Source organism: Salmo salar, chromosome 05, assembly GCF_965601325.2.
Source record: "Salmo salar chromosome 05, fSalSal1, whole genome shotgun sequence".
Taxonomy (NCBI): domain Eukaryota; kingdom Metazoa; phylum Chordata; class Actinopteri; order Salmoniformes; family Salmonidae; genus Salmo; species Salmo salar.
The window spans coordinates 86,617,664-86,625,093 of NC_138295.1; the positions used below are offsets into that span (position 1 = coordinate 86,617,664).

Consider the following 7,430-nt stretch of genomic DNA (forward strand, 5'->3'; position numbering starts at 1 on the left):
TATGCTTTCCTGAACATGTATTGTAGAGATCATCATCATGCCCCAACTGTCTCCCACATAGGGCAAGTTGAGACGTAACACACACACAAACTCCAGACTGACTCACAATGGATGACAGACAGTACTGTACACGGAATTGATTGGACAGTACATTTTGCTATACACAGACTTGGACAGGACAGAGAAATTAACACCCAGTTGAGTCTGAGATCCCTCATAAAACATGTGGGTTTAGTAACCACGTTTGAGTGCAGTGTCTGGTAGTTGAATGACACCCAACCCTGCCCTGGCCCCAAACTTCCCCAACAGACTGACACTGACTGATGATGCCCAGAACTCTTCCCTAAACACACAACAGGAGTACAAGTTGTTTTCTTAGAGAGGGCTCCGTGCTTGCATAATAACAGTTTACATTGGCACCAACCAGGCATCCATCCAAGGAATTCTTATCACACCTACATGGGCTTGGTCCCAAATGGCACCCTATTCCCTATATAGTGCACTACTTTGGGCCCCAGTCAAAGGACCCATAGGGCCCCAGTAAAAAGTAGTGCACTATATAAGGAATAGGGTGCCATTTGGGAGGGAGATATTATCTATGAAGCTGTAATATGTGGGATTCATTGATGTGTGGTACGATCTGCCACCACAGATCTGTTGTCCAGCAACACACTCAGAGCAGCTCTAGGGCCTATGCTCCTGATTGGAAGAGATCAAGTCTGATTCAATAAAACTGACATTTGCCATCTGTGTTAACTACAAATACCACATTACATTTAAGATATGAACAGAGAAATAATCTGTACGTTAATTATAGGTTGCCTACCATAATTCACATAATTGTTTCTTAAAACCGTGGCGTGACAGGGTCACGTAAATAAACCAGAGAGGAGGCAACTAAACTACACTGAACAAAAATATAAAATGCAACATGGAACAGGTTCAAAGATGTTACCGAGTTACAGTTCATTTAAGGAAATCAGTCAATTGAAAAATTCAATAGGCCATAATCTATGGATTTCACATGACTGGGAATACAGATATGCATCTGTTGGTCACAGATACCTTAAATAATAAGTATGGGTGAGGATCAGAAAACCAGTCAGTATCTGGTGTGACCACCATTTGCCTGATGCAGGGCGACATCTCCTTCACACATATCTTCAAATAATATTTTTGCAGGAATCTCCTTGCGAATGATTTTGCCGAAGATTGTATCTCCGCCGGCCTGGGCAACCTGAGCTTTTGCTATCTCACAGGCTGTTGATTGTGGAATGTTGTCCCACTCCTCTCCAATGGCTGTGCGAAGTTGCTGGATATTGGCGGGATCTAGAACCCGCTGTCGTACACGTTGATCCAGAGCATCAAAAACATTTACAATGGGTGACATGTCTGGTGAGTAGGCAGGCCATAGAAGAACTGGGACATTTACAGCTTCCAGGAATTGTGTACAGATCCTTGAGAAATGAGGCCGTGCATTATCATGCTGAAACATAGTGATGGCGGCGGATGAATGGCACGGCAACGGGCCTCAGGATCTTTTCACAGCACCTCTGTGCATTCAAATTGCCATTGATAAAATGCAATCGCGTTTCATTGTCTGTGGCTTATGCCTGCCCATACCATAACCGCACCGGCACCATGGGGCATTCTGTTCACAACAAGATCAGCAAAACGCTCGCCCACACGAAGCCATACACGCGGTTTGCCATCTGCCCGGCACAGTTGAAACCAGGATTCATTCGTGAAGAGCACACTTCTCCAGCGTGCCAGTGGCCATCGAAGGTGAGCATTTGCTCACTGAAGTCAGGACGCCGAACTGCAGTCAGGTCAAGACCCTGGTGAGGACAACGAGCATTCAGATTAGCTTCCCTGATACGGATTCTGACAGTTTGTGCAGAAATTCTCCGGTTGTGCAAACCCACAGTTTGATCAGCTGTCCAGGGAGCTGGTCTCAGACGATCCCGCAGGTGAAGAAGCCGGATGTGGAGGTCCTGGGTTGGCGTGGTTACACGTGGTCTGCGGTTGTGAGGCTGGTTGGACGTACTGCCAAATCCTGTCAAACGACATTGGAGGCGGTTTATGATAGAGAAATTAACATTACATTCTCTGGCAACAGCTCTAGTGAACATTCCTGCAGTCAGCATTCCAATTGCACGCTCCCTCAAAACCTGAGACATCTGTAGCATTGTGTTGTGTAACAAAACTGCACATTTTAGAGTGGCCTTTTATTGTCCCGAGCACAAGGTGCATATGTGTAATGATCATGCTGTTTAAATCAGCTTCTTGATATGCCACACGTCAGGTGGATGGATTATCTTGGCAAAGGAGAAATGGTAATTAACAGGGATGTAAACAAATGTGTGCACAACATTTTAGAGAAATAAGCTTTTTGTGCATATGGAACATTTCAGGGATCTTTCATTTCAGCTCATGAAACATGGGAATGAAGGTTACGTGTGTAACCATGGTTATGTGAGCTATATGGATCACTCCAATATATTGGTCTCACTCCGCGGCGGAGGGATACAACCGAGGTGAGGATTTACAGACTTACGCCTGTGTCACAGCTCCCCCCCATATATAGACCCCACAGCCCAACACCTTCTCCACATCATTTTTGGAGGCACCTCTAGCACCGTAGAGGATTGGAGTGATCCATATAGCTCACATAACCATGGTTACATACGTAACCTTCATTATGTTTCACTATATTGGATCACTCCAATATATTGGTATACCCGTACCAGATTTAGTCGGTACTAGAGGGACCTGGCCAGCCAGCGGCGATGTCCCAGCACGGGACCGAGATGCAGGGGCCGTCAATGTGGAAGGGGGGGGGGGGGGGACCCGGCACAGTCCCCGGAAGGGGAGGCGATGCCCAGGACCGCTGAACCAACCACAGAGGGAGGTGCCACATTTACCCAATAGTACCTAGCAAAGGTGCAAGAGGAATGCTATCGTAAATCGTGTCCACAATCCAGTGAGAGAGCCTCTGCTTTGATAGCCCAGCCCCAAGGACGCTCTCACCATAGCAGACAAAGAGCTGGTTTGTTGTTCTCACTGACTGTGTCCGCTCTACATAGGCAGCCAGTACATTCACAGGGCACAGCATGCCAGAGGGAGGCCCAGACTCCCCCGCCACTGATGGGGGGTCATAAGCAGTCAGGATAAAAGGGCTGTTGTCATGCCTGTCTGACAGAACCTTCAGGAGGAATGAAGGGTTGAGGCGGTCCATTCGGTAGCACTCAGAACTTATTGAAAGAGCATGGAGCTCACGCACCCTCTTCATGGAAGTAATCGCTACCAAGAAAGCCACCTTCATAGAGAGGTGTTTCAGGAAGGCAGATTCCAATGGTTCGAAAGGCGGCTTTGCCAATGCTGCCAAGACCACATCCAGAGCCCAGCTCGCCATTGAGCGGGTCCTAGCTGGACGCAGGCAACGAATCCCCTTCATAAACCTGGAGACCAAGGGATGGTGCCCCACTGGCCTGTCCATCCACCCCACATGGCAGGCAGATATAGCAGCCAAATACCCTCTCAGTGTAGAGGCTGCCAAGCCCTCATCCAAGCGAGACTGCAGGTATTGGAGGCCATACTGCACCCCGCATGACTCGGGCACAACCTCAATACCAGTGCACCAAGAGCAGAACAACCACCAGCGCAACTGGTATGCCGCGGTTGTAGCCGGTGCCCTTGTGCTCTGCATGGTGTTCATTATCCTGTAGTCCCAACATGGACACTGGTGCGAAGGAGGTGCGGCCTCAGATGCCACAGAGTACCCCCAGCCTCAGACAGCAGGTCCGGTCTCAGGGGAAGTTGCCAAGGTGTCCCAGACAACAGGGATAGGAGAAGGCTGGACCAGTGTCATCTGGGCTACTATGGGGCTACCAGAAGCAGACGATGCTCTGCCATCCTGGTCCTGTCCAGCACAGCCTGGATCAGGGGAAAAGGGGGGAATGCTTAAAACTCCAGCCCTGGCCAATCATGAGCCAGAGCATCCAAGCCCAGAGGCCCTGGTGGCTCTGACATGGAGTACCGCAGGGGGCAATGTGGGGGGGGGGGGTAGACTCCAGTCCCAAAGTGGCGGGCCCACATTCAGGATGTCAGGTACGTGCAAGTAGAGACGCTTGATGTCCCTGACCCCAGAGGAGGTCCCGTTCCATAAAATGGAGGCGGTAGGACCTCAATACATTGATGTAAGCCACCACTGTGGTGTTGTTCATTCTCACCAGGATATGTCTTCCTTTCAGATGTGGAAGGAAAGACTGCAGGGCCAGCAGTACAGCTCGGAGCTCTAGTGTATTGATGTGCCTGCCACTTTAAGGGGGTAGCCAACAGCAACTGGCCGACCTGCCCTTGGTCACCCCCAGCTGATCTGTGAGGCGTCTGTGCTGACCAGCTCCTGGTGGCACATCATCAGCATCTCCACCCCACCTGAGAGAAAGGAGTGACAGCTCCACCTCAACAATGCCCTGAGGCACTATGCCGTCACCCGCAGCTGGTGGTGACTGTGGCACTCCGGTTGCAGCCGGTGGGAGTTGAACCACCGTTGAAGAGGCCGGAGATGGAGCAGGCCCAGGGGAATCAACAACGAGGCCGACGTCAGCAATCCCAACAGGCGTTGGCAGGTTAGGGCGGATACCACCCGCCCCTGCCGAGAGTGGTCGAGGCAAGGTCGCCTGAACCCTTCTGGTGGGCAAGTGTGCTGTCATGAGGACTGAGTCCAGTTACACGCCAATGAAGGCCACCCTCTGGGTGGGCGTCAGATGACTCTTCTTGTTGTTTACAGGAGCATGTCTCTGACAGGACCTGGGTCCTGGTCGGGGTACAAATCAGCCAATCATCCAGGTAATTGAGGATCATCAATCCTCGGAACGTGAGAGGTGCCAGGACAGCATCCATGCACTTTGTGAAAGTGCGGGGTGCCAAGGAGAGGCTGAAGGGAAGAACCATGATTTCGCATTCCTCAGGTCCAGCGTCACAAACCATTGGTCCCTGGACACAGCCTGGCACAAGCGGGAACCTCAGTACTTTCAAGTACCCATTAAGGTTGCGAAGGTTCAGAATCGGTCGAAACCCTCCGTCTCTTTTTGGGACCACAAAATAAGTGGAGTAGAACCCACCTAGCCGTTCTGATGTCTCGATCCTGCGGATGGCACCTTTGTCCAGGAGTGAGGAGATCTCCAGCCAAAGGGTTCTCGTCTTCGGGGAGGGGGGGGGGGAGGGGGTCGGCCACCGTGGTGACATGAAGGCCCCTGAAGGACGGGGGCCGGCAACTGGAATTGGAGTCGGTACCCCTGAAGCATTGTAGACAACACCCATGGGGACTCCACACACTCCTCCCACCTTGCCCTTTGAGACCGGGAGAGGCGGCCGGGGAAGGGTGTCAGGGGACCTGCCTCTCCTCTGGCGCCCCGAGCACCTGGGTCCCCCAGGCACGTCCCTATGGCGGTGACGGTTGACAGGTTGTTGCTCCACCGCACACTGTGCCCTTGCCCGCTGTCGTCCCTCAGCACGAGGCGATGGGGCAGGAAAGGGACCCCACCGTTGTTCAGTTCAGGTGGGTGGCGACGGTCCGTCTGCCTTGAACCCGGAGCCTGAGGAGGTGGCATGAACCGTCTCAGGGTCTCCCGGTCCCTACGAATCTCATCGGTCTGCTCCAGAATGTCATTAACCCCTGGGCCAAAAGTCAGCCCTGGGGTGATGGGGAGAGCAGCTGGCAGACGGGATTGGGCCAGCCAGAGATGGAGCCGGGATGTAACCACCTGCGTCCGTTGGGAGTGGGCCACATCCCTCTGGAGCAGGGAAAGCAGGCGAGACACCTCCATCACTTCCCGGAGGAGCTCCTCTGTGCCTTCCTGCAGGTAGGCCTGCAGCAGCATTACCAACGCGGCCAAGAGAGCAGAGGGACCCATATGTGGTTTTCAAGTCCTCATCAAAGACTCTGGGGGGGGTCCTGGCTTCAGTCGCGGGTTCCGCCCTATAATCTCCCGGTCCGGGAGGACCATGGCAGGTGCCCAGCTCTCCTGCAAGGCCTCGCAGAACTCAGCAGCGATTGGGACAGATGCAGTAATCACTGTCCACCAGTTTGATGTCCAGTGCAGTGGCTACCTAAGTGAGTAGGCCCCTCATAGCCTTTCGAGTCGCTGGCGGCAATGAAACCCCACTGCCGGCTTCTGATGGCCTGTCAGCCTCGGTGGTGAACAGTGCCAGCATCGTCCCCCAGGAACAGCCTATCACTGGCCAACAGGGAACAGCTGTCGTTGCCATCGAAGCTATCAACCTCCTGACGCAGGGCATGCGCCCTCCGTTCAAGGTGGTCGCAGCGGTCTGACTGCCCCCGTCCAGGACTGGCAGCAGATGGGCTCTGCCTGGCTCCAGCCACACTTCCTGGGAGGGGTACTGGGCCTAGTAGAGGGACTAACGGTTCGCTGGCGCACCACTCCTGAGGAAGGGAGCTCGTCCCCAGCCTGAGCCCGAGCCTGGCCGACCCACTCGCGCATGGCCTCCAATCACAACAGGCACAGGTGTTCTGAGAACACCACACAAAACAGGCATCCAGTAGGGCACTCCACTGCCCTCTCCGTGTGGCTCGAACCCGGCAGTGCATACACAAGGTATGCAGATCTCCAGAGGGGATGTCACCATCACACCTGTCACAAAGGGAAGCCATAAGCTCAGCCAAACCAACAAGGCCATGGAGCAGGGGTCCGATGCCCTGGGAGAGCTATGTCCTGACCCGCTTGGAGGAATAGGAACGGGGGAGGGATAAATTACCCAGTACCTCTGCAGAAAACGGGGAAGACCCATGTGGGAAAAACAGGCAGACAAAAAAACTGCAACCAGGTAATGGATTTGATTTATGGGTTGTTTTGTTTTTTACGCCAACTGTAATATTACCTAGCCAGTTTAATATCCAAGCAGAAAACAAAACAGCACCATATGGAGTAACGCCATTAAGGAACTCCAAAGTCAATGTCTCAAAGTAGTGGAAGCCCACCACGATACTCTTACATTCTACAAGGGAAAGAAGGAAAAAAAACTGCAGGGTAATTAAAGCAATTCACAACACACACAGAACAAGCCAGTCAGCAATATGTGTGAGGTAAATACAGTCTGTGGCAGCAAGAGCCACCAATATATTAATGGATGCACACAGAGTCATAGTGTAACTCTAAAAGCACGACAAACCACGGGCGGAAGATATAGATCAACCGCGCACAGCTAGTGGAGTACTCAACAGAGCCCCCCCAGGCTGCAAACAGCCAGTGAGTATACTTCCACGCAAGATATTACACTTACCAAGCGAACTTCAGAAAGTTTGTACCTTAAACCATACGGACGTCCGTCGAGAAAATGAAAGAGAACGTCTGTGTCGCGGCCATGGGGTCTATATATAGGGGCGGACCCCAGCCTTGACACAGGTG

The 7,430-nt window shown here is 52.4% G+C and overlaps 1 long non-coding RNA gene across 1 annotated transcript; it reads right to left on the reverse strand.

Moving 5' to 3' along the window:
* Positions 1-7,428, reverse strand: LOC145879589 (uncharacterized). Its single transcript, XR_014392442.1, has 3 exons — positions 7,306-7,428; positions 1,926-2,056; positions 1-1,838 (listed from the first exon to the last, which is right to left on the reverse strand). It is a non-coding gene; the product is annotated as an uncharacterized LOC145879589 (long non-coding RNA).
* Positions 7,429-7,430: the final 2 nt, after the last annotated feature.